The sequence below is a fragment of the Hyperolius riggenbachi genome, chromosome 2 (genome assembly GCF_040937935.1).
Source record: "Hyperolius riggenbachi isolate aHypRig1 chromosome 2, aHypRig1.pri, whole genome shotgun sequence".
In the NCBI taxonomy this organism is placed as follows: Eukaryota; Metazoa; Chordata; class Amphibia; order Anura; family Hyperoliidae; genus Hyperolius; species Hyperolius riggenbachi.
The window spans coordinates 139,088,753-139,102,261 of NC_090647.1; the positions used below are offsets into that span (position 1 = coordinate 139,088,753).

The 13,509-nt window shown below is 44.7% G+C and overlaps 1 pseudogene; it reads left to right on the forward strand.

The window, feature by feature from the left end:
• The first annotated feature begins 4,365 nt into the window (after positions 1–4,365).
• LOC137544872 (retinol dehydrogenase 7-like) overlaps positions 4,366–13,509 on the forward strand; it is a 29,680-nt pseudogene continuing 20,536 nt past the window's right edge.

A 13,509-nucleotide genomic window follows, 5' to 3' on the forward strand; every position in this document is an offset into this window, starting at 1 on the left:
AATTAGTATAGCAGAGAATGCATCCACATAGGACGCATAGAGCCGGCTCCCGCTGTCCTCCCCACCTCCTCACCTGTCACTATCACTTAGCCTGGCACCTGGTGCACCCATGGGTGCACCAGGTGCTAGGCAAGGTGAGGGTGACAGGTGAAGGCAGGTGGGGAGAGACAGTGGGAGCCGGCAGCTATGCGTCCTCATAGGACGCATTCTCAGCTATACTAACTGGTTCATCATGATCTGGTTCTTTTTAATGACTTGATTCGAAAGAATCAGTTCAGAGCCGATTCATTCGATTCAATTCATTAAAAATATTTTTTTTCCTCTTGTAGACACTGTCCCCCTCTACATACCCTGCAAGTTTGGTGTTTCTACTATGTAAGGGGACTTTGCTATTAACCGCTAAAGTCGGCAGGCGTTTAATCCTTTCCACGGTCTGAAGGAGAATTTAACTACCTGCGGACCGAGCGAGTACGAATCTACGTCGGGCAGGGGGCGCTGCGGTCCTGACAGGATGTAAACTCTACGTCACATTGACCACGCGCCCCAGCCCGTCCGCGTCGCTCGGTCCGCTCTGCCCTCGCCGCAATCAGCTGCCCAGCCGCCTCTATGACGGCAGAGCACTGTGAGCCGGACAGGAGCCGTTTTCATTGGCTCCTGGCCCTGTCATTCATGTAAGCCGTTCCCCATTGGCTTACATGAAGTGACAGGGTCAGGAGCCAATGAAAGCGGCTCCTGACCGGCGCACAGCGTTCTGCCGTAATAGCGACGGCAGAGAGAGCAGCATGCTGCGGGGACAGAGCAGCTTGTACGGCGGGAGCGACGGTAACTTGCATCGATTCATCGGGAAGCGGGAGTTTGCTGGACCAGCACCCTCTGGTCCTTAAGGGGGCAGAGGGTGCTGGTCCAGAAAGGGTTAAAAATCCATTTTATCAAAAACTATAAGGTCTTTTTGAAAAAAAAAATGTTCCTCTTGTAGTCACTGACCCCCTCAAGGTGTTAGACCCCTTGAAACATCTTTTCCATCACATTTGTGGCTAGAAACAGTGTTTGTATGTTTCAAAGTTCGCCTGCCCATTGAAGTCTATCGCGGTTCGCGTGAACACAAACTTTTGCGTAAATTCGTGTTCGAGGTTCGCAAATCCAAAATCAGAGGTTTGAGCCATCTCTAATCAGGGCAGAGCTACATGCTACTGGGGAAGTCATATGTCACTACATATGAAATGGGGGGGTGTGAAGGGAACTGGATTACCTGGCATTGGTGGGATTGCCAGAAAAACAAATCTCTTGTCGTCCCATGTACTGTGTAAGAAATATCAAGGAAGCATTACAGCTTTTTAGGGGACAGGTTGAGGTGGTGACATGTCCAGCATTACTTCGTCAATGGCTTTCTTAGGCTTTGCTGTCTTCTTTGCCATACTTTTGGCAACCTTAGGCTTAGCTGCCTACCATATTTTTTGCCTTATAAGATGCACTTTTTCGCCCCCAAGTACTTAGCATGGCTCTTGATGGCTTTCTGGGGTTTAGCTGCAACTTTGGGCTTCTTGGCAGCAGCCGCAGCTGATTTATTGGCCCTTAAGGGCTCTATTTGGCCAATATACAGTCCCCCCCCACCTAAAATTGTTAGTCCTCCCTGCATCAATCTTTTTGTAGTTTTGGCCGTGCTCGTGCGGAAGTCCACGGGAGCGCAGGCAATGTCGGTTTTCCAGCCCCTATGGTCAAGCTGAGGTAGTTCGTTTTTTTATACGGTCCCTCAACAGGCAGGATTGCATGACCCCATTTGTACAAGGTTGGATGCCGAAGTAGCCATGTCCTATTCCTCATCCTCACTGACATCATTGAAGGTCTGTCCCTCCCTGCAGCCACGTACAACACTAAGGGTCCATAAAAGGTGACCACAAGCCCCCTGGGATGCCTGCTGCAGTTGGTCTTCCACCTCCACAAACCCACCACCTTCCTCCTTTGACTCCTCTTCCTTCCTTAGACTCCTCTCTCTGTGTTGCTGCAGGTACAGCAGGTGACGGCGACAAGGCTGTTTCTGGTATTGATGGCGACCACAACTCTTCCTTTTCCTGGTCACGCTTATCTACGGCCTGATCCAGCACTCTTTGCAGGGCAAGCTCCAGGAAAAAAAGTGTATGGGTTGTGCCTTCGGTGTGACTCACCAGGTTTGTCACCAACTCAAAAGGACACATGAGCGTGCAGGCATTGCGCATAAGCATCTAATAACTCGACAAAAAAATCCCCAGCTCCGCAAAGCCGTTTCAAGCACCCTGGTTGTACAGATACTCATTGAAGGCTTTTTCTTGTTAGAGCAGGCATTCAAACATAAGGAGCGCTGATTCCCAGCAAGTCGGGCTGACGCAAATCCAGCGCCTTACTGGAAGGTTCTTTCGCCTCTGAATATCTGCAAAGCACGCCATGGCTGTATGGGAATGTCTGAAATGGCCACACACCTTCCTGGACTGCTTGAGGACCTCCTGTAAGCCTGGGTACTTACACACAAAGCGTTGTACAATAAGATTTATAACGTGCAATGCAGGTCACATGTGTTAACTTGGCCACATTCAATGCCACCAACAGATTGCTTCTGTTGTCACACACCACTTGCTGATCTCCAGTTGGTGTGGGGTCAGCCACTGATCCACCTTAGCGTTCAGATCGGCCAGGAGTTCTTGTCCAGTGTGACTCTCGGCTATCAGGCAAGTCAGCCCCAGGACGGCGTGACACTGTCGTACCTGGGAGGTGGAATAGGCCCCGGGGAGCTGGGGGTGTGCAGTTGTAGAGAAGAGCACAGCAGCAGAAGCAGTAGAGGACTCAGCTGAGGATGGAGGAGGAGTAGGAGGAGAAGAGTAGGTGGCAGCAGGCCTGCCTGCTATTCGTGGCGGTGTCACCAACTCCACTGCAGAGCCACGCATTACAGCTATTTCGATACATCACAGTCGAGTGATTTTGCCTATAATCGGATTTGGATAGAGGTGGTGGTAAAGAGAATGTCTGTATAGGGGCCTCACACACTGGTAATGGATCTGCTGATGTAGTGGCTGTGTCCTTGTTTTGATATTGATTAAAGAGTAACTCCAGCTTAACAAACATACTGTCATTAAGTTACATTAGTTATGTTAATTAAAATAGATAGGTAATATAATCTCTTACCCACACTGTTTTAAAAGAACAGGCAAATGTTTGATTTCATAATGGCAGCCATCTTTTTTGGTTGAAAGGAGGTGACAGGGAGTATGAGACACAGTTCCAACTGTCCTGTGTCCTGAGCACCTCTCCCAGTTGCTCGGCAACGTGAATAACAACACAGGAAATCCCATCATGCTCTGCACAGCATCAGGGAAAAAAAGCCCAGGCTTCTGATGCTGTGAAACTGTTAAAGAAACACCAAGCCTTTTCAGATCTGCTGAGTAGATTTTTAGTCCGGAGGTTCACTTTAATAAAGTCTATGATTTCTTTATGAAGTGCGTGTAATAAAGAAGGGGATACAAGTTCAACATATGGGCATATACTAAAAGCTATTTTTTTCTTGGTCAGCTAAAACATCTTTGGATTCAGCCCACCTCTCCAGCATGTATTAAATGCACATAGCATGTTATAATCTGCTATTTTAATAGCAGCTGCTCTACCCCGTTGTGTCTGTCACCTTTTTGCATGGTATCTGTTGGCATTATTGGATGTGGAGGGTTCATCAACAAGCTCTGTAGATGTTTCTTCTGGGTTGACCGATCTCTCAGCTGGAGCTTCTTCTTGTGTGTGGTTTGGAATGCTGTCCTGAGTGCCGCAAATTATGTTAAAAATTAATAAATAAATAATAAAAACACAAAACGTTGTAAGTGTATTGTTAATATTAATTTACATTAACTAATAATACACTTTACCATCAGGTAATCAAAGAACATTATTTCTCACCTTCGACCATAAAAACATGGCTGCAGAAAAGACAAGGCCTCTGAATGGACATAAGATGGCAATGTTAAGGCCGCAAAGTTATCCCTCACCAAATGCCATCTTTCCTTTAGTTTAGTTGAAAAAGATGCATTACAGGTAGTCCCTGGTTTACGAACGCCTGACTTACAAACGACCCGCCGATACGAACGCCCACCGACCCGCCGCGATGACGTCATGCCGTCGGGGACTACCTCTTCTGTGCCGTTTTTAATGCAGAGTAAGCGCAGCGGAAGGTAGATAGAGGACATCTCACCTGATCCTCGGCGGTAGAAGGTCCCATCGTGCTGCCTGGAAGCTGCGCGGCCCGACCTCTCGCTCCGTCCACTGTCCTCCCGGCGGCTTCTCATGTATCGCATAATGACGCAATCAGGAAAAGCCCCCTAGTGGCGGCGCCTCCTGATGCGTCATTATGCGATGCATGTGAAAGCTTCCGGGCAACACGATGGGACCTTCTACCGCCGAAGATCAGGTGAGATGTCCTCTATCTACCTTCCGCTGCTCTTACTCTGCTTTAAAAATGGGGGCAAAGGTGGCTGTCCCGACTTACGGACGGATTCAGGTTAAGAACGAGCCGACAGTCCCTATCTCGTTTGTTAACCGAGAACTACCTGTACTATTATTGACCACAAGATAGTGCATAATATACCGGTAATGTTAGTCAATCTTATCTTACTAATATTATAAATGCAAAAGTTTGGATGTTTGTTACTCAATCACGCAACAATGGCTGAGCGTTTTAGATGAAATTCGGCACTCACATAGTACATTACCTGGAATAACATATAGGATACTTTTTACCCCCATAACCAAAAATGGGCAGAGACAAATACAATTTTCACTGGGAAAATGTAAACTGCAGCCATTCTTACACTTTTAATGGTAGGGTTCTCAAACTTTGCACAGTTGGTCACTGGGGGACTGTTGATTAATATTTAGAAAAGTGTGTGGAGCCTACAAAAGCCAATCAAAATTGACTTATTGATTTTCAAGAGGAATATTTAATTGCTGCCATTCATGCACTGTTAATGGCACAAGCCTGAAACATGGTACAGCTGGTCATTGGGTGACTGGGGTTCAAATTCAGAAAAGGGGGTGGAGCCACAAACAGCCAATCAGATTTGTTTGATTTCAATGCAAATTATTGATACCAAAGACTGGAAAGCTCAAAAACGTGGTCATTGAGTAATTGTGTTTGTGTGTTAGGGTTAGAAAAAGTGGGCGCAGCCAACACCAGCCAAATACATACCCGGGCAATGCCGGGTCATCGGTGGGCGGAGACAAATACAAATTTTAATGGTAAAATGTAAACTGCAGCCATTCTTACACTGTTAATGGTAGGGTTCTAAAACTTTGTACAGTTGGTCACTGGGTGACAAGGATTAATATTCAGAAAAGTGGGTGGAGCCTAAAAATACGAAAACGCTAGAGTGCAGACCACTCGACAGCAGAGTGGGAATTGTTGAAGTGTCTAGCAGCAGCTAGTGGTGGCAGTGAGAAGTGTTTTGAGGGGTGACAGCCTTGTGTTAGCTTGAATAAGGCTGCTCCCCTCGCGATCTAATCTAACCCCCAGTCCTGAACCGTATCTGCAGGTGTGCTGCGGGGCCGGTTCCTGAGATAATTATGGTGTTCTATTTCCTCAATATGTTCCTAATTGTGGAGACAGACAGCTGAATTCTCTGAGACAGCTTTCTGTATCCTTCCCCTAAACCATGATAGTAAACAATATTTGTCTTCAGGTCATTTGAGAGTTGTTTTGAGACCCCATGTTGCTACTCTTCAGATAAAAATAAAAGAGGAGGGACACTTACAATTGACACCCTTAAATATTCTTTCTCATAATTGGATTCACCTGTGTACGTAGGTCAAGGTTTACTGAGCTCACCAAGCTAATTTGAGTTCCAATAATTAGTTCTAAAGGTTTTGGAATCAATAAAATGACCACAGTGCCCAAATTTATGCACCTGCCTAATTTTATTTAAACAATTATTGTGCACTTTCTGTAAATCCAATAAACTTCACTTCACTTCTCAAATATCACTGTGTATGTCTTCTATATGATACGTTTAACTGACATGTTTTATCGTAACAGCCAATGATTTATACAGGAAAATCATGACACAGAATTCCAAGAAAAACACCTGCTACCTACAGAAAAATATGGTGGTGGTTCCATCATGCTGTGGGGCTGTGTGGCCAGTGAAGGGACTGGGAATCTTGTCAAAGTTGAGGGACGCATGGATTCCACTCAGTATCAGCAGATTCTGGAGACCAATGTCCAGGAATCAGTGACAAAGCTGAAGCTGTGCCAGGGCTGGATCTTTCAACAAGACAACGACCCTAAACACTGGTCAATATCCACTAAGGCAGTGTTTCTCAACATTTTATTAGTATGTACCCCTTTTAAAACCCTGTACTCACCAAGTACCCCCTAGCATAGTAAACATTGTCACAAGTACCCCCTTGACAAATATAAATGTAATCATAGTACATGATAATTGGTTCTAAACAATTTCCAAACATTTACAATTGCTTTTAATTAGCTAAAACACTAATTTTGTGTTGTTTAAATAAGATTTATCATTGTCTAAAACTCTAAATTTGTTATGCTTGGTTCAGTATATCAAGCCTAAGTACCCCCTAAAACCATCAGAAGTACCCCCTGGGGTACGCGTACCACATGTTGAGAACCTAGGCACTAAGGCATTCATGCAGAGGAACAATACAATGTTCTGGAATGGCCATCTCACTCAGCCCTCAGACCTGAATATAATTGAAAATCTGTGGTGTGAGTTAAATAGAGCTGTCCATGCTCAGAAGCCATCAAACCTGGATGTACTAGAGATGTTTTGTAAAGAGGAATGGTCCAAAATACCTTCAACCAGAATCCAGACTCTCATTGGAACCTACAGGCTGTAATTTCTGCAAAAGGAGGACCTACTAAATATTGATTTAATTTCTTTTTGTGGTTTATGCACATGCCTAATTGTGTTTAAACAATTATTGCACACTTTCTTTAAATCCAATAAATTTCATTTCACTTCTCTAATATCACTGTGTTTCTCCTATATGATATATTTACCTGACATTTTTTATTGTAACAACCAACGATTTATACAAGAAAATCACAACGATTAACAAGGTTTACCAAACTTTCGCATCCCACTGTAAATCTAGCACAGTCATGTAACCTGGCATGCATTGCCATTTGTGAGTTCTGTGGGTGTGGTCACTGGATTGGTAGAATACGCAGTTTTAACAGGTTAATGTCTGACTTGATAACAGTATATCTGCATGGGCTGTAATGTGATTCTCTTCCAGGTCTACACTGGTTGCCTCTTTACAAGTGCATAACCAGGGCAGTGCTTTCAGTCCTGCACAGTGTTCTGGGAGCTAGCTGTGGCAATCTGTGAGTACTGGGAGCGTGTTTGTTGTGATATTTGTATTTAAATAGGTCTTGACAGTCCTATATTTGGCTTAGGCTGGTCTTGTACACACTGATTTTTCTGACTGACTTCCAGCAGATTTGTTAGAGTTGAGCTGAAATTTTCGTAATTTCGCATTACTAAAATTACGCATGCGAAATTTGCGATTACGATGCGAAATTACAGTAGCGTAATTGCCATTAAAATCGTAATTGAAAATACCGTAAGCGTAATTTTCAACGCGTAATTTCGCGTTTCGTTCATGCCGTAATTTCGCATTAAACGCTACCGTAATTTCGCGTTAAACCGTAACGCTCCGTATAATATAAAAAAGCCGCCGACTTTAAGGGTTAATAGCAAAGCCCCCTTAAATGCTAAGAGCCTCAAATTTGGAGAATATATTAAGGACATCAGGAGGAATAAGAGGAAATTTTTTTTTTTCAAAAAGACCTTATAGTTTTTGAGAAAATCGATGTTAAAGTTTCAAAGGAAAAATGTAAACATTTAAAAACCCGCCGACTTTAATGGTTAATAGCAAAGCCTGCTTAAAGTTTAGGAACACCAAATTCCCAGGGTATATTAAGGGGAACAGTGGGAATAAGAGGAAAAAAATTTTTTCAAAAAGACCTTATAGTTTTTGAGAAAATCGATTTTTAAGTTTCAAGGGCGAAAATGTCTTTTAAATGCAGAAAATGTCAGTTTTTTTTGCACAGGTAACAATAGTGTATTATTTTCATAGATTCCCCCAAGTGGGAAGAGTTTTACTTACTTCGTTCTGAGTGTGGGAAATATAAAAAAAAAAAAAGGACGTGGGGTCCCCCCTCCCAGACCTCTTTAACCCCTTGTCCCCCATGCAGGCTGGGATAGCCAGAATGCGGAGCACCGGCCGCGTGGGGCTCCGCACCCTGACTATACCAGCCCGCATGGTCCATGGATTGGGGGGTCTCGGAAGGGGAGGGGCAGCCAAGCTTTTCCCTCCCCCTCCGAGCCCTTGTCCAATCCAAGGACAAGGGGCTCTTCTCCACCTCCGATGGGCGGTGGAAGTGGAGGCCGCGATTTCCTGGGGGGGAGGTTCATGGTGGAATCTGGGAGTCCCCTTTAAAAAGGGGTCCCCCAGATGCCCACCCCCCCTCCCAGGAGAAATGAGTATAGAGGTAGTTGTACCCCTTACCCATTTCCTTTAAGAGTTAAAAGTAAATAAACACACAAACACTTAGAAAAAGTATTTTAATTGAACAAAAAACATAACCACGAAAAAAGTCCTTTAATATTCTTAATTAACCATTAATACTTACCTGTCCCTTTAAATAAATGATCCCTCGAAATAGCCTCGGAAATGTTCTATCAGTTACAATGTAACAAAGTTATTACAATGTAACAACTTTGTTACATTGTAACTACGCCGCACCCGACGTCACTCGCCGCCGCCGCATACGCGTCTGCGCAGCACACATTCCCGACCGAGCTCTGAGCTATATAGCTCAGAGCTCTGAGAAGCATCTTTGTATTTTGGCTCCAAGGAGCCCCATTGGTCCTTAGCAGACCAATGGGGTTCCTTCAAATCAAAAGGAACCCCATTGGTCTGCTAAGGACCAATGGGGCTCCTTGGAGCCCAAATACAAAGATGCTTCTCAGAGCTCTGAGCTATATAGCTCAGAGCTCTGTCGGTCCGTGCAGGACGCTAAGTCCCCGCAGCTCCCGCTGTCCACCCCGCCCACATCTGTCACCCACATGTCACCCACATGTGGGTGACATGTGGGTGACATGTGGGAGAGGCGGGGAGGGCAGCGGAGCCGGCGGGGACTTAGCGTCCTGCACGGACCCGACAGAGCTCTGAGCTATATAGCTCAGAGCTCTGAGAAGCATCTTTGTATTTGGGCTCCAAGGAGCCCCATTGGTCCTTAGCAGACCAATGGGGTTCCTTTTGATTTGAAGGAACCCCATTGGTCTGCTAAGGACCAATGGGGCTCCTTGGAGCCAAAATACAAAGATGCTTCTCAGAGCTCTGAGCTATATAGCTCAGAGCTCGGTCGGGAATGTGTGCTGCGCAGACGCGTATGCGGCGGCGGCGAGTGACGTCGGGTGCGGCGTAGTTACAATGTAACAAAGTTGTTACATTGTAATAACTTTGTTACATTGTAACTGATAGAACATTTCCGAGGCTATTTCGAGGGATCATTTATTTAAAGGGACAGGTAAGTATTAATGGTTAATTAAGAATATTAAAGGACTTTTTTCGTGGTTATGTTTTTTGTTCAATTAAAATACTTTTTCTAAGTGTTTGTGTGTTTATTTACTTTTAACTCTTAAAGGAAATGGGTAAGGGGTACAACTACCTCTATACTCATTTCTCCTGGGAGGGGGGGTGGGCATCTGGGGGACCCCTTTTTAAAGGGGACTCCCAGATTCCACCATGAACCTCCCCCCCAGGAAATCGCGGCCTCCACCTCCACCGCCCATCGGAGGTGGAGAAGAGCCCCTTGTCCTTGGATTGGACAAGGGCTCGGAGGGGGAGGGGAAAGCTTGGCTGCCCCTCCCCTTCCGAGACCCCCCAATCCATGGACCATGCGGGCTGGTATAGTCAGGGTGCGGAGTCCCACGCGGCCGGTGCTCCGCATTCTGGCTATCCCAGCCTGCATGGGGGACAAGGGGTTAAAGAGGTCTGGGAGGGGGGACCCCACGTCGTTTTTTTTTTATATTTCCCACACTCAGAACGAAGTAAGTAAAACTCTTCCCACTTGGGGGAATCTATGAAAATAATACACTATTGTTACCTGTGCAAAAAAAACTGACATTTTCTGCATTTAAAAGACATTTTCGCCCTTGAAACTTAAAAATCGATTTTCTCAAAAACTATAAGGTCTTTTTGAAAAAAAATTTTTCCTCTTATTCCCACTGTTCCCCTTAATATACCCTGGGAATTTGGTGTTCCTAAACTTTAAGCAGGCTTTGCTATTAACCATTAAAGTCGGCGGGTTTTTAAATGTTTACATTTTTCCTTTGAAACTTTAACATCGATTTTCTCAAAAACTATAAGGTCTTTTTGAAAAAATTTTTTTCCTCTTATTCCTCCTGATCTCCTTAATATATTCTCCAAATTTGAGGCTCTTAGCATTTAAGGGGGCTTTGCTATTAACCCTTAAAGTCGGCGGCTACCTAACATTGATACACGCGTCAACTTTTCCGCTTTGGGAGCATGACTATACGCATTAATTTCGTAATAGCCGTTGCAATGCGAAAATTACGCTTACGCGAAATTTCGCAAAATCCTTCTTCATTACGATTATGTACTTACGGCCATAAACGTAATTACACTAATTACGCGAAATTTCGCGAAATCGTAATTACTCCATTACGCTCATTTCTAATCACATCGATCAAAACTGCTAATAATCTATTTCAGATTTTTTTTCATCCAGGGTTTCATGGAAGCCCAGAGTTCCTTGAGTAGTTTGCAGGTGTTCCTTGGCATTTTTCCCCATCATGGGGGTTGGGGGAAGTATGATAGGGAGCACACTATAATAGGGGGTACTGTAAAAAGCAGCATTACATTCAGAATAATAATGAGCACATAAATAAAAAGCACTAGAATAAGGAGACATTATAATGAAGGGCACTGTAAAAGAGGGTAGTGACATAAACAGCCACACCAGCTTTTAAAGACCATGCCACCTGCAAAAAAAAAATTTGAGATCCAAAAAGTATCTGCAGGGTTCCTCCTGGGTAAAAAGGTTGAGAAAGGCTGATCTATCTCATAAATGTATCTGAATGACTTTTGATGGATTTTTTTTATTTTGTGCAGCTCATCAATGAAATGTCTAAAGGTGCCCATACATCTAGTGACTTGGAGGCTGATCAACCATCTGATTGGACTATTATCGAATTGGATGAAAATTGTTGCCGCTAAGTGCATACCTGATCAACAACGCAACCAATTTTGGGCTGAGCATGTCGACTGGACATGCTGCAAGATGTCGGGCCGTTGTAGTCAAAACGGTTACGAGGGATGAGCGACGAACAAGACAAAATCCCCGATGCTGTCCCCCCTAATGTTCAATGTTAACCTCTAGTCCCCAGTGCACTATACATTATCTGTCTGTGTCCGCCGCTGGCTCTGGGATGGCTCCATCCTGTATCCATACACGCAGGGCCGGGCCGAGGCATAGGCTGGAAAGGCTCCAGCCTCAGGGCGCAGTGTAGGAGGGGGCGCACAATTCATTCAGCTGTCTTTCCTAATTGTGTTTGAAGCAGAAAGAAATAAGAAAAGGGGATACATGGCAGTGACTGCAAGCCAGATAACTAGATATTAAGGTGTTGGGGAGGTTGTGGGCCCTGTGGCCCTCTTAGTCTAATAGCAATCAGTGTGTGACAGCTGGGGTGGGAGGGATGGAGGGGCGCACTTTGCTGTCTCAGCCTTGGGTGCTGAAGGACCTTGTCCCACCTCTACATACACGCACCCCACAGTGTCATCATACGCATGCCCACGTTGCTCTGGCAACCATGTGGGGCACGTGTATAGATGGAGGACGGAGCCCGGAGACAGCGGAGGAAACGGGGCTGGCGAGGCAGTGGATGCAGTGTCACAATGTCGAGATTTTGGATCGATTTCAGCATGAAATTGATTGTGAATCAGCCTGCAGTGTATGGGCAGCCAACAGATCTCTCTCTAATCAGATTCAATTAGAGAGATATTTGTCTCTTGATTGAATTTGCCTATCAACGCTAGATGTATGGCTACCTTTAAAAGTCATGTTGGGAAAATCTTAATGTGTTAGGAGCAGGGCAGGTGGAGTTAGGGATTCATGACCTATAGCGTTGCACTGCATCAAACACAAAGCCACTCATGCATGGCTCGTGCATATTTTTTCCTCTGTGCAAAAGTGGCTTCATGCTACTGAGCATGTGCAGACCGTATTCATGCATGCCCAGTACAGTTGCATTTGTACACAGACCGGAGCACAGCCACTAGATAGAAGAGGATCCCGGGCTGCAGCAGTAAGGATGAGAAGCATCTGGGAACAGATCCAAATTTAGATAATACAGGGTCAAATAATGATCAATATTTGTTTTTGTTTTTTGTTTTTATAGAACAGACTCCAGCATGTTCCTTCTTTCTGCTAGTGGGGTTGGGTATAATTCTCCTGTACCGATGGACGGTACAGACAGAGCCAGATACTGGAGAATCTCACAGATAAATATGTCTTCATCACTGGCTGTGACTCTGGATTTGGGAACCTGCTGGCCAAGCAGCTGGACAGACGTGGAATGAAGGTTCTGGCGCCTTGTCTGACACAGACCGGTGCTGAGAACCTGAAAAAGGAGACCTCCAGTAGACTTCAGACAAGGATTCTGGATATTAGTGATGGCAAAAATGTGAGCTCTGCAGCCGAGTGGGTGTCTGCCACTGTTGGAAATGCAGGTGATGTCACTTTCATATGCATGATTCGTACAAAAGCACAGATTCTTGATCTTGTATCCTGATCATGGGAACATAGTGTAGTAAATTAATGATTAACTGCTGTGACCATTACAAATATTGAACTTACTTTATTATTGTATAAAATGTTGCCAATAATCTCTCTGTACTTGTTTCCAAAAACAGAAGCCAACTTGTTACATAAGTTCTCTTGTGCAGTAGTTCTGTCATAAAGCCAGGGCGCCAGTCCCAGGGCAATAACTAGAGATATATGGGCCCCCCCAGCAAACCTGAGACAGCTGAGCCTCCTGAAAAACCCTTAACCCACCCCCTAGGATCAAACATTTTAAAAATGGCAATGTTAGCTTCTAGAGTCAGCACTCCATTAAACAGTAATATCGCTTGAGCCATGGGGAAACATGGACATTACCTTGCACATCAGTTGTCCTTTCAGTTATAACTGATAGCAACTGATATAGTAAAAAAGGGCCCTCAGTTTCCGTAGAGACAAGACTGACTAGATCAAGTTGGAACTGGAAGGTATCATTGTTAGAAGAAACTCCTGAGAGTAACTATCGGCAAGGTAAGTATGTCATATTGATTTGCAGGTTCACTTTAAGTTGGTACTTTATAAGATCAGACAGTAGTGCTTTTTTAGCCCCGCCAAAATACAGTAGTTACACCATATTCCATTGGCAGCCAGTGTACTACTCGAGAGAA